Source organism: Equus przewalskii, chromosome 21 (assembly GCF_037783145.1).
Source record: "Equus przewalskii isolate Varuska chromosome 21, EquPr2, whole genome shotgun sequence".
In the NCBI taxonomy this organism is placed as follows: Eukaryota; Metazoa; Chordata; class Mammalia; order Perissodactyla; family Equidae; genus Equus; species Equus przewalskii.
In genome coordinates this window covers 555,602-574,213 of record NC_091851.1, presented here as the reverse complement: position 1 = coordinate 574,213, position 18,612 = coordinate 555,602, and the positions used below count along the sequence as shown (strand labels likewise).

Sequence of the window (18,612 nt, the reverse complement as noted above, 5' to 3'; positions counted from 1 at the left end):
AGCCTGGTGGCCTTTCTGAGTCCAGAGTCACCGTTGCTGTGCATGCATAGATAAAGAGAAGGGTTTTACTCTATGGAGCAGGGCTTTCAGAGTGCTAACAGTCAATAGGACCCATGGGATTTGTCAGTCAGTTGGGGAGGGGTGGGTGCACCCACCATCCTCTCCTCATTTCTGTGAGATCCCAGATGTGTTTAGAATCACTTGAGGTTCCTGTGAGGTTAGCGGAGTTCTCACTGTGTTGTAGGGGGTCTTGGTGGGGTAATGGTTGGTCTCTGTGATATTAGGGGATGTCTCGGTGAGGTCAGAGGAAGGGTCTCTGTAATGTCACTGGAAGTCTCTGGGAGGTCATGGGAGTTCTTTGTGTGTTCAGGGAGTTCTCTGTGAAGTCAGGAGACATCACTTTGAGCTCAGAGGGGGTCACTGTGAGGTCGGTGGAGGTTTATGGGTGATCAGAGGAGTCTCTGTGGACATGGGAAGTCTCTGTGTGGTCAGGGGGAGTCTGATGTCAAGGGGTGTCTCTGTGAGGCCAGATGAGGTCTTTTTGAGTTCAGAGAGGGTCTCTGTGAAATCAGGGGAGGTCTCTGTAAGATGAAGGTTTCTGTTAGGTCAAGGGAATTCTCTGTGTGCTCAGAGGGGGTCTCAGTGAGGTCAGGATGTTATCAAAATCAAAGTGGGTTCCCTCCTTGTGAGTTAAGCTAGCATGAGCACTCTTAAGGAGCCCCCAAGCTGTTTGTTTGGGGACCTAAATCTTCCCTCATTGGTTTATCATCCAGCCCTTGACTACTGAGGACCACTGGTAACCCTGTATTGCATAGCTTGATGTTGCATTATTCTATTCTGGGATATCCGGAGATGTCTTTAGTCTCTAGTAGGCTAGAGACTTGATAGGCAGGGGTCCACACCATCATAGATTGGCCTATAGTCAGTTGTTCTGCTTTCTTGAGTAACAGGCAGGTGGCAGCTACAGCTCTCAAGCATGGGGCCCATCCTTTCGCCATGGTGACTAGCTTATCCTATTCAAATGGGCCCTTTTCTGGACCCCGTAGTTTATCCTAGAGAGGCTTAGCAGTTAATCCAAAGTTAGGGATCCAAATGCGGCAAAACCCAGCCATTCCCTAGAGTCCCGGTAGCTGCCTATGAGTTTTCAGTGGAGCAAGTTGGCATATTACCATTTTTCTCTCTTGGGGAAGGCTGCATTGTCCCCTTGAAATGATAAACCCCAAACACTTTACAGTCTCTTTAGATATTAGTGCCTCCCCTTTAGACACCTTATATTACTCACTAGCTAAGAAGTTTAACGTATTTAACTCAATTGTGACAGTCTACCTGGGGACAGAATCAGGTACCACAAGTTAAGGGTTCAGTCCCACAGGATTACACTTCACCTCCCATTCTAGATGCCAATTGCCAGTTCAGGTTGTCACCTGTGCTTCTGACCAACCAGCCACAGACTAGAGGTTCCCACAACCCCCTCTGTGGGTTTGATTAATTTGATAGAGTGGCTCACAGATCTCAGGAAACCATTTTGCTTAACAGCCAGGTGGAAGAGATGTGTAGAGCAAAATATGTCAGGAAGGGAGGAGGAGCTGCCAGACCCTCTCTGGACATGCCACTCTCCCCAAACCTCCACGCGTTCACCAATGCAGAAGCTGTCTGAACACCATCCTTTTGGGTTTTAATTCTATAGGCATAGTTGATTAGATCATTGGCAGTTGACAATTGATCTCAATCTTCAGCCCCTTTCCCCACCCAGAGGTGGGGGAGGGAGATGGGGCTGAAACTTACAACCCCAAATCACACACTTGGTTTCCCTGGCCACCAGCCCCCACCCTCAGGGGCTTTCGAAAAGTCACGTTATTAACGTGTCTTCTTGTCTTCCTTTTGATATCGAACCTGAAGTAGGTTCACTCACCCATTATGCATCAAGCCAATCTCTGACACTGGTGTAGTGGAAGGAAGTAGGACTTTATTATTGCAACGTGTTGAGCAAGAAGAATGGGTAGCTAGTGCTGAAATCCCAAACTCCCCAAAAAGCTACAAGCAAGGGTTTTTATTTGGGGTTTTAGGTAGGGGAGGGGGAACATAGAGCCTTGCTGGCTGGTGTTTTCCCACCAGCCTGCATTTGGCCTCTGAGAAGCTGCTTGCAGAGAGAGGGGAATGGTAAGACAGGATGATTGCAGGTAGACATCCTTGGCTGTCTTACCTTCATGATGTGTGGTGGATTCTGGCATCAGGGACCTGAGGATTTGAGGTCTGGGAGGCCTCAGCTTTCTGACATTCTCTAGACAACTCTTTCCCCGTGGTAGACTGCAAGGATGCGTGATTAGCTACAACTTTAATATGAGCCCCACACCAGCCCACCTGGGCTTTAACAACAGGTAACTTCTATTTGGTTGTAAAGCTCAGGGAGTCAAAGGTTAAAGAAGCAGTTATTTACTCATGAGTGTAACTAAAGAAGCAGGGAATGAGGATGACTATTTCTGGCTTTAACCCCGTAGATGCTGGGTTCAATGTAGGGGAACCGATATCAGGGCTGATATTAACTAAGAGCCAGTGGCAGTGCTCACCCTCAGCTTCATCCCGGTTACTGAGCACCCTAAATGCAGCCTCTCCGAATTGTGCAGAATTAGTATCAGGACCCATAGCCAACTTTTGGAGTTTCCTCTGGGTGTCGTCTGGAGCACTTTGAGATATGAAATATGTGTTAAGAACCGCTGTACTGCCCTGGGCCTTGGGGTCCCAATTTGTGTATCCTCTGAGGCAGTCCCATAGCCACTGAAAATAAGCAGAGGGGTTTTCCTCAGGGCCCTGTTGGACCTTTCTTAATTTAGACCAGTTAATGAGTAGCTGGCATACTATTCTCATGGCTTTCAAAAGCAGACCCTGAAAATATCCTAGCTTTTCTTGATCATCAGTATTATTGGGATTCCATCCAGGGTCAGTCCCTCCATCCTTTAGTGTGTGCCTTCCAATTGTACAAATCAGAGGTAGAAAAGGGGATGTGCACATTAACAAATCTCCCCTCACCATCCAGACAACTGTCTTAGGGGATGTATCCCAGGTTTGTAACTGGTTCCTAATCTAGTTGTACTACCTGGAAGAGGAGGATGAAGGGTCTTTGGTTGTTGGAGAGTCCAATTCCCTGTAGAGGTGACAAGAGATTTTCACATATTGAGGTATATGGGGTAACTATTAGAGTTCAAAACTGATTCAGCTTGAACTAAAAAGCCTGATTTATGGCCTATCAAACATACAATGTACATCTGCTTAACCATTAAAGTAAAGAATGTACTCTTTTAAGAATACGTACTTCCCCTCCTAGCCCTATGGGTGATGCCCTATTGGCAACACCCAGATTAGTCCCTTTCTGGGCATCATGGTCCTGCTGACCTCCTAATTTGCAACTGAATACCTTTTTGAAAATGTATCCTGGGTGTGTTTAATGTATCTTACTTGTTCTAAAAATATATAAGACTGTACTGAAACCCATGCTTCTCCAGAACGCCTTCTAAGGCCTTCCCAGGTTATAATCTTCACTCTGGCTCATAATAAACTCACCCCAATTTTGATTTACAGGTTGGCTATGGATTATTTGCATTGACAGAGGGATTGCTGGGGGGTGGATAGTAAGATGTTTGGCCCTGCTACAGCCTCTGGCTTGATTTGGAGAAGCAGGTCCTCCTTGTCTGAAAGATAAGTCTTAGATTCAACATTTAAGCTTTCATTTAGACATAATGAATCACTTGACATAAGGAATTTCTTGGTTCTTCTGCAAAACAGATCTAATTGTAGTATGGTATTAACATTTAGGGTCCCATTTCTGGCCATCTTTCCCCATGTTCCTGTGAATATTGCCACCTGGCTGTGTTACATAAAAGGATCATGTGCTCTCAGGTCAATGGGGAATATCTGAAGGCCTTCCAATTCTGGAGGATGCAGCCCAAAGGACTTTCCTCTGGGGTGGAGCTTGCTGCCCCCATATTCTACCATCTTTTCTTATGGTCTGTTTCCACCTCACAGGGGCAAGTTGTCATGGTGAGTGGTGATGTAGATGCCACAAGGCTGTGCCCAGAGAAGGTTTAGCACCTTAATAGCCTGAAACTTGATCTAGGCCCAGTAACTAAATCCTTAGAGGGAAAATGAAACTGGTGGACGCTGGGTTTCACCCAGGTATCACTGATAGGGAGGGCAAGGAAACAGACTTAGGAGTCCAGAAAAGCCAGACTGGAAAAACAAGATTGATGTCGAGCATCCTCAACAAAAACAAATAACACAAAAAAAATAGACTCACCTACTCCAGAGGGGGCTTGACCGCATCTAAGGGGACTCCTCTCTGATCACAGGTACAACACAAAGACAGGCTCAGTGGCTTCAGGGGGAGCCTCAACCCCCGACCTCATCATTCCAGCGGAGATTCATTCTCCAGAGGGGACTGGAACCCTAGACTAGTCAACAGGGATTGCTCCTGTTCACCAGAGTGGCTGGGCTGTGCAATCCAGACGAGACTCGATCTCCAGAGGGGACTGGAACCCTGGACTAGTCAATGAGGATTGCTCCTGTTCACCAGAGTGGCTGGGCTGTGCAATCCAGACGAGACTCCATCTCCAGAGAGGACCTGAACCCCTGACTGGTCAACAGGGATTGCTCCCATTCACCAGAGCCAAGCATTGGCCCTTGCTGAGTGGCCAGGTCGTGCAGTCCTTCCACTCAGAGGGGACTCTCACTCCCCTGGGCCAGGCTACCCCCACATGGGAGTCAAACCCTGAAGCCAGGCTTCAACAGGTAGACTTTGTGAGACAACGTAAATAGATCTTACAGCCATGCGTTGGGGTTGGCACCACTCACCTCCATTGAGAGATCCACAGAGCAAAGCGCTCAGTGTAGCTGCTGCTGGGTCTCCCGAGGGGGCAGCAACATCAAGCCAGCAGCATGAGCACCGCAAAGAGGCAAGCCCCAAGTCAAGCACCAATTTGTTACTGAAAGCAAAGTGGGTTCCCTCCTGGTGAGTTAAATCAGACTCTCCACCAGAAGTAGTAGTCTCACAAAGTAAGGTATATTTGCGGCAAATAGGAGACCATGAGGAATCATTTCCAGAGTCATAGTGTCCCCAAAGAAAGGGAAGGAGGGACATTTATTTCAGATGGGGAATGAATGTTCAAAAGGGAGAGGTGAGTATCCTCTTGCACAGGCGCAGATGGAAAACATGCTTCCACACACACTGCAGGTGATGGTAATAAGGCCTGAGCCGCTCCTGGAGAGATCTTAGCATTAAAAACAAGGCAAAGGTCATAGGTGTAGCTCTTGTGGCGAGGCCTGTTCTGGTCCCAGGAGGTTTGTGATGGCATCTCCTTAACATAACAAAAGGAAAAAAAATTTGGAAAAAGAGTTAAACGCTTCCAAACCCACTCTTGAGTTCCTCAGGACAGCTAGTCAGCGATAAGGGCAGGTCTATGTCAGTTCAGACAGAGTCTCTGTGAATTCAAGCGAGGACTTTGTGAGGTCAGAGGGCATCTTGTAAGGTCAGGGAAGGACTCTGTGAGGTCAGGGGAGGTATCTGTGAGGCCAGGGGCACTCTCCCTGAGTTCATGGGGGGTCTCTATGAGGTAAGTGGGTGTCTCTGTGAGGTAAGGGCAGGTCTCTGTGAGGTCAGATTGGGTCTCTGTGAGGTCAGAGGGGTTGCCTCTGACGTCATGGGAGGTCCATGTGGCCAGGGGAGGTCTCTGTGAGGTCTGATTGGGTCTGTCTGAAGTCAGGGGAGGCCTCTGTGAGGTCAGCAAGTGTCTCTATTAGGTCTCTGTGAGGTCAGAGAGGGTACTTGGGAGGTCAGGGGTGGTCTCTGTGAGGACAGATATTGTCTCTGTGTGATCATGGGCAGTCTCTCATTTCAGGGGAGGTCTCCGTGTGGTCATGCAGGTCTCTGAGTTCAGGGTCATTTCTGTGGGGTCAGAGTTCTGTAGGGGAGGAAGACATTTCTTCTACCCACTCTGGGTCCTTCTGGCCAGACAACGAATTAAATTCACATGAGACAGAATAACAGGAGAAAATTAAACAAAGCTTTATAACAGTATACATGGGAGAGACCCAGAAAAACTGAGTAACTCGCCAAAATGGCTGAAGCCACCACCTTAAATACTGTCTTCAGTTAAAGACAAAGGAGGATGTTGGGGGTGGGGGGAGTCAGTTATGGGAGATTACCAGAAAAGCACAGTAAACAAGAGTAAGTTTATATGCAGGTTTAAGTCCTTGCCTTCTGCATTGATAAGAGTTTCTAGAGATAATGTCATTCCCCCTTCTTCCTGGTACAGAGAGGGAGACACCTTTACAGATGGGTAAGTAAATTCTACTTTTCAGAGTTTCTTTCATGTCTGCAGTTTTTAAAAGTAACCAGCCCAAAATAATCCTCATGCCAAAGAGGCATACCTTGGTGTGGCCAATTCCAGTCCCCCACAGTTCTCTGTGTCTTCAAGGGAGATTCTGTGAGGTCAGGGAGCTCTCTGAGATCAGGGGAGGTCTCTGAGTTCAAGGGAGGCCTCTGTGAGGTGATGTGAGGTCTCTGAGGTGGGCAGAGGCCTGTGTGTTGTCAGAGGAGTTCTCCGTGAGGTCAGAGGAGGTATCTATGATATAAGGGGAGGTTTCTGTGAGGTCAGGGTAGGTCTCTGTGATGTAAGGGGATGTCTCTCTGAGGTCAGGGAGGTCTCTTGATGTCAGCTGTGGCTTCTGTGAGGTCAGCGAGTACTCTTTGGGGTCAGAGGTGGTCTCTGTGGGGTCATGGGAGGTCTCTGTGTTTCAGAAGGTGTCTTTGTGACGGCAAGGGAGGTATCTGTGACATCAGAGTGGGTATCTTCGAGGCCAGGGGAGGTGTCAATGAGGTGAGAGGGGCTTTGTGTGAGTCAGGGGGAGGTTTCTTTGTGGTCAGAGGGTGTGTCTGTGAAGTCAAGTAAGGTCTCTGTGAGGCCAGGAGAGGTCTCTGTGAAGTCAGGGACATCTCTGTGAGGTCAGAGGGGCTGTCTCTCAGGTAAGGGGAGGTCTGTGAGGAAAGGGAGGTGTCTGTGATGTCAGGCAAGGTCTCTGTGAGAGAGGGAGGTCTATCTGATGTCTGGGGAGGTTTCTGTGAGGTCAGGGAATGTCTCAGATGGCAGAGAGGTCTCTGTGAGATCAGGAGAGACCTCTGTGATTTCAAGGAGGTCTCTGTGAAGTCAGAGGTCTCTGTGAGATTAGATCTTGTGACTGTGAGGTCAGAGAGCATTTTGTGATGTCAGGAGAGGTCTCTGTGAAGTCAGACAAGGTTCCGTGCGGTAAGGTCAGCCATCTGTGAGGTCATGGGAGGTCTCTGAGATCAAGGAGATCTCTGAGTTCAGGCAGGCCTCTGTGAGTTCAGGGTAGGTCTATGTGATGTCAGGGGAGGTCTCTCTGAGGTAAAAGTTGGTCTCTATAGGTCAGAGAAGGTCTCTGTGAGGTCAGAAGAGTGTCTTTCTGAGGTCAGGGAGGTCCTTGAGGACAGGGAGGTGTCTGTGATGTCAGGAAAGGTCTCTGTGAGAGAGGGGAGGTCTATCCGAGGTCAGGGGAGGTTTCTGTGAGATCGGGGGGTCTCTGAAATCAGGGAACATCTTGGAGTGCAGGGAGCCCTCTGTGTTTTCAGAGCAAGTCTCTGTAAGGTTGGAGAGATCTCTGTGAGGATAGAGGTGGTCTCTTTGAGGTCACTGGAGGTCTCTGTGAGGTCACATGAGGTCTCTGGGAGGTCAGAGTAGTCTCTGTGACATCACTGGTTGTCTCTGTGACCTTACAGAGGTCTCTTTGATGTCAGGGAGGTATCTTTGAGATCAGAGCGGTCTCTTTGTGCTCACTAGATGTCTCTGAGTTCAGCGGAGGTCTCTGATGCCACTGAGGTCTCTGAGGTCAGGGAGGTCTCTGTGAGTTCAGGGGAGGTATCCGTGCAGTCAGGGGAGGGCTTTTAGATCAGGGAGTTCCCTTTTAGGTCAGGGGAGGTCTCTCTGAGGTCAATAGCAGTCTATCTGGGGCCAGCCCGGTGGTGCAGCAGTTAAGTTCACACATTCCGCTTCAGCGGCCTGGGGTTCGCTGTTTTGGATCCTGGGTGTAGACATGGCACCGCTTGGCAAGCCATGCTGTGGTAGGCATCCCACATATAAAGTAGAGGATGGGCACGGATGTTAGCTCAGGGCCAGTCTTCCTCAACAAAAGGAGGAGGATTGGCAGCAGATGTTAGCTCAGGGCTAATCTTCCTCAAAAAAATAAAAACATGGTCTATATGAGTTCACAGGAGGTCTCTGTTAGCTCAGAGGGCATCACTGTGATGTGATGTGAGGTCTTTGTGTGGTCTGAGGGGGTCTCTCTGAGGTCAGGGGAGGTCTCTGAGGACAGAGAGGTCTCTGTGAGGTTTGGATAGGTCTCTCTGAGTTCAGGGGGCATCTCTCAGGTTAGGGGAGGTCTCTGTGACGTCAGAAGGTCCCTCTCCCCACCACCGCCAAGAAAATCAACCTCCCTGTGGAGGCAGGGCATGGCTGGTATGGCCCGGATGAAGATGGTGCTACCTCCCATGTCAGACACATGACGTGCCCAGGGGCTCCCTCCCCCTGCAAGGCCAGTGACACCGCCCAGAAAACCTTCAGGACTCAGGGCCCTTTTCTCTGCCTTTGCCCCATTGACAGTCTTGGCCCCAGTGAGTGGGAAAGTTGGCCTCCTTTGGGTAAATCAGGCAAGCCCTGGGGTGGTTCTCTCCCTATGCCCCTCCTCTGTGGACTCAGGGAGTGGGCCAGGAGAGGGCCTCTCTCCGCCCTTTTTGTCAGGTATCTCCTCCGGAGCAGAAGGGCGGGGAGGCCGTGAGAAGCAGCTGAAGGAAATGAGAACCCGAGTTTACTGGCAGCTGCACGGGGCCTCTGCCAGAGGGCGCCCCCACACCGCCAGGGCCCCCGGACCCAGCGCTAGGGAAGCGAGGCGGTCATGGTGAGGCCAGAGGCTGGCCTTTGCCCCACCCCCCCCACCAACCTGCCCTGTGCATGCACAGTGGGAGGGATGAGTCTCAGGCCAGGGAGCAGGGCTCTCACCCCTGTCGCAGTCAGGGAGGCGGGAGGGCGTGGGTGTGCCTGCCCTCCTTTCCTCAGGTCCTTAAGGTTCCAGATACCTGGGTCGCAGGTGCCACAGCCAAATGTCCGGCTGCCCCCACAAGCTTTTCTCCCGCCACCACCCTACAAGGCGCAGGGAAGGCCAGACAGGGCGGTGAAAGGCAGTTTCCCGGCATCATCTGTGGCCTCCAACCTGGACCTGGGTGCAGGGGTATAGGATCCGACGGAGAAGGTAGGGCAGGACAAAATCCGTGTGGAAGATCCCTGAGGGCCGCTCCAGGTGATGATGTTGGCTACCACCCATCTCTGGACCCTGCGGCAGCTCCCTCCCCGAGACGTGGCCAGAGGTGGCCCATTCCATGGGGCCACCACCCAGGGATCTCTGACTCTCACAGGGCAGCCCAGGCAACTGTGGAACGACCCCCTCACCACACGCATCCCTGAGGCCAAGGCCAAGACCAAGTCTGGCATCCTCCCTGGAGAGCCCGGGCAGGGCAGGCAAGGACCCAGATGTGGCGGGCAGCAGCTCCCAGGTCGGGCACACCAGAAGTTGGGCATCTTCTTTCTCTGACAGGGCTGATGACCCTTCCCAGAAAACTTTCTGGACCCGGGGCTCTTTCCTTCCTAGTAGTCCCACGGACAACGTCTTGGCCTGAGGGGCTGTGTTGGCTGGCCCTCTTTGGGAAAGTTGGCAAGCTATGGGATTCTCCTCTCCCTCTGCCCCAGAGTTGCATGCGGGTGGGTCCTGCCAGTGCAAGCGCTTACCTGGGGGGACGCCCCATCCGTTACCTAGGTGGCCAGTCTGCTGTGCCGCTCTTCTGTGCAAGGAGCTCCAGGCCTTCTGACAGACTAGGCACAGTCTTCCCTCCTCCTGGGGTAGAAATGTTCAAAGGTGAACAAGGGTCCACCTTTCCTCCGCCTGTTTCTCACCTCCCCTTCTCACCTTCTGCTCAGGTGGCTGCTGGCCTTCTCACAGGGGAGGCCTTCTGGCCCTGTTTTCCAACAATGACTCGGGGAGGACACCCAGGCTGTCTCTCTGCCAGCTGGCTCATTCCAGGCCTCAGTGACTGGTAGAAAAATCACGGCCCCACATCACAAATGAACCCTTTGACTCCAGGAGGAGGAAAGGCCCTGTCTATTCAGAAGTCCCAGAATGCCTTGCTCTGTAGTGTGGCACAGCAGACAGGCCACCTAGGGAGCAAATGGGAAGCCCCTGGTGCAAGCTTTTCCCTCAGCAGGACTCACCCTCAACTCCGGGCCTCAGAAAAGCCTGATTTCCTGCCACCTGGGGCACTAGCCTGGGCAGAAATTCTAGAATAAGGGCGGAGAGACACCCTCTCCTGGCTCTCTCCCTGAGTGCACAGCCACAGGGCAGAGTGGGGTGCACTCTGGCTTGCCTGCTTTCTTTCAGCTGTGTCTCATGCGCCCTTCCCCCATTCTGCTCAGGTCACTGCTGCCTCCTTGGAAGAGGTTTTCCAGTCCTGTTTGCTCACAACTGACCCAGGAGGACAACAAGACTCTCCCTGTGCCAGCTGGTTCACCCTAGTCCTCACTTATTGCTCAAAAAAACACATAGCCTCTCATCACGAATGAGCCTTTCTTCCCCAGGAGTTGGGAAGGCTGTGTCAAGTCACAAGGCTGAGAAAGGCTTGCCAAGGGAGTGTGGCAGCACAGGGATGCCACCCAGAGAATGAAGGGGACCCATGGGCACACTGTCCCATCAGCGGTTCCCACTCTCCACTCTGGACTGAGGAAAGCCCACATTCCTGCTGCCTTCAGCACTCCCCTTGGGAGATACCTGACAAGAAGGGCCAAGAGAGGCCCTCTCCTGGCCCACTGCCTGAGTCCACAGAGGAGGGGCAGAGGGAGAGGACGACCCTAGGGCTTGCCTGATTTACCCAAAGGAGGCTGACTATCCCACTCACTTGGGCCAAGACTCTGTCAGTGGGGCAAAGGCAGAGGAAAGGGCCCTGAGTCCTGAAGATTTTCTGGGAGATGTCATTGGCCCTATTGGGGGAGGAAGCCCCCTGGCATGTCATGTGCCCAACATGGGAGGTGGCACCCACTTCACCAGGATTTTTGCTGGCCATGCCCTGCCCCCTGAGGGAGGTTGACTATCTTGGCAGTGGCAGGTAGAGGGACACCAGCGGTAAGGGAGGCTTTCCATCATTTCCTGGGTTGCCCTGGGAGAAGCCCAGGTTGTGGAGCCAGGAAACAGGCTGCCTCTGGCCATGTCTCAGGGGAGGGACTGTCTTGTGATCCAGAAATTGTCAGTTGCCACGACCATCCATTGGAGCGTGACTCAGGGATCCTTATCACCCATGCCTCAGTGGATTTCATCCTGCCCCATGCCCCCCTTCCCCATGAACCCAGGTCTGGTTCAGAGGCCACAGATGTGACCTGGGGACCCAGCTTTCACTGCCCTATCGGGCCTATGCTGAGATATTATGGGCGGTGGTGAGAGAAAGGGTAGGGGGGGGGCGGTGGCTGCTTTGGTGGGGGTGTGGAGGCAGCCATGAACTAGACATCTGGCATCTCAGGGATCTGAAGAGAGTGTCATGGGCCACCCACACCATCCCCAAGTCCCCGACCTCTCCCAAAGTTCCTACTGACCATGGGGTCACCCCTTTGGGAATCCTCTTGCCTTTATTAAACCCATCACTCCAACTACACATGCCTCGCAACTGGTGCCTGTGGCCTCACAGTGACCCTCATGATTGCTGAGCATCAGATCAGAGGGGCTCTGATGGTGTGGGGGCACACTCTTCCAGTGACCATTTGCTGGTGAAGGCTTGGTGGGTTCCCATTTCCCTCAGCTGTGCCTCACATCCCCTTCTACTTTTCTAAGGGCACCACTTGCATTGTTTGGTAGTGGTGGTTTTCTCACCCTCTTTGCCTGCAACAGGCCACAGCGGAGGTCAAGCTATCCCTCTGCCTGCTGGTTCATTCCAGGTCTCATTTGTTCTGAAAGACACTGCCTCTCATCACAAATGAATCTTTCGACACCCAGAGAAGGAAAGACTTTGTCAAGTCACAAGGCTGAGAACGGCTTGCCAAAGGAGTGTGGCCACACGTGGCAGGCACCCTAGGGAACAGATAGGGAACTCATGAGTCATGCTCTTTCATCAGCAGGTACTGCCCTCAACTCTGAAGTCAGGAAAGCCATGCTCTCCTGTTCCCTAAGGCACTAATCTTGTGAGAAATCTGTGACTATGAGCTGATACTGGCCCTCCCCTGGCCCTCTCTGTGAGTGCACACATGCAGGGCAGTAGGAGAGGAGCACCCTACAGCTTGCCTGCTTTGTCAAAAGGAGACCAGCTGTCCCAGCCACCTGGGTCAAGTCATAAACGTCAATTATAAGACCCATTGGGAGATATGACAGATGCAGCTGTGGGAAGGGGAGATATTGTTGTCCTGTGGGTTTGGGCCTTGGTCATCAGGCATGCTGAAAGGTCAGAGGGGCCTGAGACTATTTTGTGTGGTGAAACTGACCTGTAAAGCTGAGGAGAGTTGGGGCTGATTTGGGGAAGTTGGTTGAGTGCCCTTGAGGACCCCCTGCGGTGGGAGAACCTGGGCATGGGAGACTGTGTGAATAGGCTGCACTGGGAAGCACTGTGATAAGAAGGGATGTCTCTGATCACTCATCTGAGAGGTGACATATCCAGGTAAAGCTTGAGTCTGGGGGCCACCCCTCAAGACCATCATGTTTAGGAATTTGAGGTTCAGAGAGAGGCAAAGCTAAGTTTAAGTTCTGGCTCTGTTATTTTCTAGCCACATGATTTTGTCATTTTAATCAAGCTTTCTGAACCTAGCTCATCTCACTTATAAAATGAGTAACTTATCTATAACTAGCATGGTTATGGTAGAGAATAAAGAAGCAAATACATGTAAATCCCCATCACAGGGTTTCAATTAAAGTTATGAGAAATGTTTTCTCTTTTGGGGACATCCAGAGTCAAAATATTTTAAGCCATGCTTGTTCCTGATACATTATCAGTATTCATCCTTGCAGTAATTAATGATTAATATTGATTTAGGGCCAGCGCCGTGATCAAGTGGTTAAGTTTGTGTGCTCCACTTCAGCAGCCCAGGGTTTCACCAGTTTGGATCCTGGGCACAGATATGGCACCGCTCATCAAGCCATGCTGAGGCAGCATCCCACATAGCACATCCAAAGGCACTCACAAGGAAGGGACAGAGCAAAATGGCGGGGTGAGCTGACCCGGGATTCTCTCCCCTCCAAAATACAACAATGGATTGGAAAAACTGAATTTCAGAGAATAAATCTAAGGCCAACATGTTAGAGACCTACAATACCAAGAAGGCGGAGATCATAAACCTTGCTGACGGCCTCGGAGGCGCTGGAACTGGTAGGAGAGAATGTCGCTCCCCCCCTAGAGTCTGTGATTGTTGTGGCGTGGGTCCGGGAAGGAGCGGGGGAGGGGCCGCGCGACAGGGGGATCATCCAGGACTCCTGCTGCTGGTTCAGTGGAGACCCGCTGATGGGGGAAAGCTTCCGTGTGCGGGGACCCCATAAACCCAGGGCCTCGGGAGATCAGAGAACAGAACTGATCTGAATCCAGATCGGTGCACGAGAATAGCAGCCCCTCCCTCCCGGGAAAGCGCACTGGGTGCCTCCATCTTGCCCAAAGGCGGAGAGCTCAGAACACACGGCTCTCGACCCCCATCTAGTGCCGACAGGCTATAACTGCAACCAAATTCTACCACCATGCGAAAAAAACCGCTCCTCTACCATCCAGCAATTTATAAAAGCCCCAGACCAGAAGGAAAACAATAAAGACATAGAATTAAGTCCTGAGGACTTGGCATTAGGTAAACTAAGTGATAATGAGTTCAGAGCAGCTATAATCAAAAAACTCAATGAGGTAGAGAGAAAGAGAAACAAGCCAATGAGTTCTGGAGTTACTTCACAAAAGAGATTGAAATCATAAAGAAGAATCAAACAGAATTACTAGAGATGAAAAACACAATGGACCAGATAAAACAGAATACAGATTCCCTGAATGCCTGTGTAGACACCATAGAAGAGCAAATTAACATAATTGAAGATAGACAGGCTGAATGGCTCCAGACAGAGGAAGAAAGAGAACTAAGAATTAAAAAAAAACGAGGAAAATCTCTGAGAGATAGTGGATTCAATGAGGAGTAAGAATTTAAGGATCATAGGAATTCCCGAGAATGTGGAAAAGGAAAATGGAGCAGAAAGCGTGCTTAATGAAATTATTGAAGAGAACTTCCCAAATCTAGGGATTGACGGAGAAATGTGTGTAGAGGAAGATTTCAGATATCCTAGATTTGTCAATGTAAAAACACCTACTGCAAGGCACATAGTAGTACAATTGGCAAGAAGGAAAGATAAAGAAAGAATACTCAGGGAAGTAAGAAAAAAGAAGAGAATAACCTATAAAGGAGCCCCTATCAGACTTTCAGCGGATTTCTCTACAGAAACCTTACAAGCTAGGAGAGAAAGGAGTGACATATTCAAAGCTTTAAAAGATAAAAATCTTCAGCCAAGAATACTCTATCCAGCAAGAATTTCCTTCAGATATGAGGGAGAAATTAAATCTTTTCCAGACAAACAAAAGTTAAGGGAATTTGTAACTAAAACCCCACCACTACAAGAAATCCTCAAGAAGGCTCTCATACCTGAAAAAGGAAAAAAGGGAGAAAGGGGTCACAATACACAGACTAGGGAGACTGATGGATAGAACCAGAACAGGATAGCAAATATTCAACTATAGCATTAAGGTAAAGGTAAGGAAACTACCAAAGCAAGGACGAGCTTATCACTCTAACTACAAATTCATAACACGAGTTGGAATAAGAAATGAAAATAATTATTTAGGAGGGGAAGAGCAAAGGGTCTAAATCAGTATTGGCCAAGTAAGTAAGAGACCACCAGAGAATAGACTATATTATACACGAGATTCTAAATACAAACTTCAAGGTAGACACTAAAATAAAGTACAGAACAGAGTCACAAATCATAAATAAGGAAAAATCTAAGAAACCCAGCATAAGAAATTGCAGTATTAAATGGCTAGGCTAAAGCACACAGGAAAAGAAAAGCAGGAAAACAAAGGCACTCACAACTAGAATATATGACTATGTACTGGGGGGCTTTGGGGAGAAGAAGAAAAAGAAAACAAAAGAAGATTGGCAAGAGATGTTAGCTCAAGTGCCAGTCTTTTAAAACAATACTGACTTACGTAGTACTTTACAGTTTACAAATGCTGTCACATATGTAAGTTGTGAAGTGAAAAATGTTTCTGCCAATGATAATTACAAGGATGGAACTCTCGCTAACATTTCACTAATATATCTGCAGGAGTCAACTCAATTTCCCCCAAATTAAACTCCTGAACTCTGTTTGCTCAGCCTGTCTGCCCTGTGGAGACTATGGGACACAACTAGACTTGTGACGTGTGCACTCCTGCTTCTTTCCTGTGTGAGAGGTGTTAGTGCCTGACTTGTGTAATGAGAGTCACTGACCCTCCAACCAGACATGAGTCCTTAGATTGTTCCACTCACCATTAGAGGTCCCACAGTAGCCTGGCCACACGTCCAAGGCCATGGTGAGCAGAGCTAGGGCTGAATCTCTGATGTTGCCTAAATCCACATGTGGGGGAGCCAAGGGGACTGAAGGAAGGTGCATCTGAGGGTGGTGGCAGGGCACAGCAGGGAGGGTGGGGCCCCTAAAGGGCTGCGGTGGGTGTTGGAGAAGGAATCCTGTGCACCTAGCCAAGAACTATTAACCCATAAGTTCCAGAGTGGCGTCCCTGCTGTGGAGACAAGAATCCCCATGTGACAATTGTGAGGGTTTCCTAGGATATGGTTTTAATCCCAGGAATTAAAAATTAAATAATAACTCTGAACAGGAAGTCTAATTAAAGTCTAAAACCCTATTATTATTCGGCGAGGGCTGCCTTAACCAAACATTGCAAACTGGGCTTAAATAATGGAAATGTATTTTCTCGCAATTCTGGAGGCTGAAAGTTGATCAAGGTCAGCAGGGTTGGTTTCCCCAGAGACCTCTCTCCTTGGCTTGCAGAGCTGTCTTCTCACCACGTCCTCACATGGTCTTTCCTCTGTGTGTCTTCCTCTTCTTATAAGGACACCAGTCCTATGGCTAGGGCCCCACCCAGAGGACCTCATTTAACATTCATTAGCTCTTTAAAGACGCTGTCTGTAAATACAGACACAGTGGGGCTTGGGACTTCAACATATGACTTGGGAGGACACAGTCCAGCCCATAACACCCCCCGATGCTCATTTTGTTATCTGTAAAGTGGGGATATTGCTATCTTCCTATGTGCAAAGTCACTGAAGCCTTACTTTTGATCCTGGGAGGGGAGAGGGCTCCCTGCTGGTCTTAGATCATGGGGCATTCCTGTGGGTTGGTCTGGGTGGGGGCCACTCCCAGGTGAATATTCGGGGGTCAGTGCCTTGTGTATCCAGCAATACTCTCTATCTATCTGGTCTCTTGTTTTAAAGACTGGATTCTCATGACTTCCTTCTCTTTCATCAGCTTTATCTGCTTAGTTTTCAGACTGTTCCTGGATGAGACACAGAGGAGGACGGGTGGCAGCTGAGCTCCTGACAATGACACAGCAGGTGAGAAGGGACTTGCTCTCACTCCTGGATTTATCCCTCTTTTGCCAAGTGGTCGGGTTTCTCCTTCGGGCCTGGATCCTCTAAACACCCTGGGTAATATTGGTGTCCATTATGTTCACCACCCTGTTAGGCGTGCAGCAGGTGAGGGATGGGTGTGGAAATAATCTTCCCAGCATTCACACTCACTTGTTCTAGTCTCCATTGAGGCTGTGTCTTCACAGAAGAGATGGGAGAGTTTTTCTTCTCATCCAGCCCTTGAGCTCAGTGGAGAAATAATTCCCTCATTTACCATGTTAGTAGCTGCAATGGCCTTAGATATGTGTGAACACAGGCAATAGAGATGAGTGAGGGCAGAAGTTTCTAGACCAGTGAGGAGGTAGGTGTTTCATCAGATGAGTCCAGTGTCACAAGAGCTGGAGTGGAGGCTCTGCATCCCGGAGGGGGAGGGGGGGTGGGGGGAAGTGGATAGGACCAGAGAGAGAAATGAGGAACCACTTCTTTTTATGTTCCTCAATCTTGAACATATTAAAGTTTTTATAGACTGTATTTGAACACTTTGATTGTATCAAAAAAAGGATAAAATTCCCTTAACAAAGACAACTTAGTTTCCTCTCTTACTAACCTTGGCTTGAGTTTCAAAACCAAATGCAATATATGCATAATATTGTTTTCTTAATTATGACTGTATGTTCTGAAGAAGGAGTATAGTAGAATAAAATGCAGATTAGGAAGCTCCAAGCTCTCACTTTGCAGTAACATCAAACAAATAAACAAACAAACAATACAACCAGAACTTGAATCAGCTGGGGTTGTCAGCTTAGGGGACAAAGAAGTGGCAGCAATGGTCTTCCGGAATGTTTTTTGCTACCACCACTGCTGGGCCCCAGCAGGAGGACCAACTGGCCATCAGGGAGTGTGTGAGAGTGTGTGTGTTGTATGTGTCTTTCCCCTGCCTGCTGGGTGGGCCTGGACCTAATGAGAGGCTCTTCTGCCTGGGTTTTAACAATTGAAGTGCATCATAGCTCAACTCTGGGCCCTATTCTTTTATCTGTATGCTTTCATTGTTTTAAATAACCTCTGAGTGATCCAATCCATTCCTAAGGCATTTATTATTATCTCAGTGCTTATAAATCCCAGATTTATCTCCACCCAGAATCACACATACAAGTGCCTGGTTGATCTACTGACTTGGATGCTATCTGGACATTACAGCCCAAGAACGATATGACACTGAAAGTTTGGTCAGCCTCACCTGGGCCGTGCCCCAGGCTTCCCCCCGAGTGGACTGTGCCACTGTTCACCTAGTGACCCTGCTCCTTCCAAACTCCGGAAGCGTGTCCTCATCCTGGATCTCCCCACGTCACACACAATCCATTGCCCAGTCCTGCCCATTCATCCTCTGAGTCTCCCAACACTTCTCTCCATTTCCACCCACCATTCCACTAACCCCCAACCATTTCTTTAGCCATTTGCTCTCTGAAGGACATCGTGTGGTTTCCAGCTTGGGGCAGAGTTGCTAACATCACTCATATCCAGGATTTGGCATGAACTTCAGTGTTTTGGGCCCAAGGGTGGGTTCCTCCAGATCACATTCATTCACATTCGCCCCCTAGAAGGACTCACAGGACTCCTCAAAGTTGGCTGACTTCCTGGAGGTTTCCTTGGTTTTCAGATTCCTTTTGAAATCAGGGCTGGGCATACAGCAACTCCTGTCTTTAGATTCCTTCAGGGATCAGGGCTAGGACTCCAGCAACTTTCTTGGGTTTTCAGAGGACATTTCGGAAATGGGATCCCAGTCATCTAAATGTTCTGAGGGAAACCCTCCTTCAGGGATTCCAGCTGGGTTTGTTTAAGAACTAGGGGCCTCTACATGCACATTTTTAACTAAGTGGGACAA

The 18,612-nt window shown here is 49.5% G+C and overlaps 1 long non-coding RNA gene across 3 annotated transcripts in view; it reads right to left on the bottom strand.

The window, feature by feature from the left end:
- Window positions 1-5,034: 5,034 nt before the first annotated feature.
- The window catches only part of LOC139078178 (uncharacterized), a 35,517-nt gene continuing 21,939 nt past the window's right edge, over window positions 5,035-18,612 (bottom strand). Inside the window, exons 2-4 of one of the 3 annotated variants that reach the window (XR_011531012.1) lie at window positions 11,968-12,165; window positions 9,846-9,951; window positions 5,035-5,348 (exon numbers count right to left, since the gene is read on the bottom strand). This is a non-coding gene — a long non-coding RNA (uncharacterized lncRNA). The remainder of the gene's footprint in view (window positions 5,349-9,845; window positions 9,952-11,967; window positions 12,166-18,612) is intronic. The other 2 variants (XR_011531014.1, XR_011531013.1) reach the window with 2 other exon arrangements.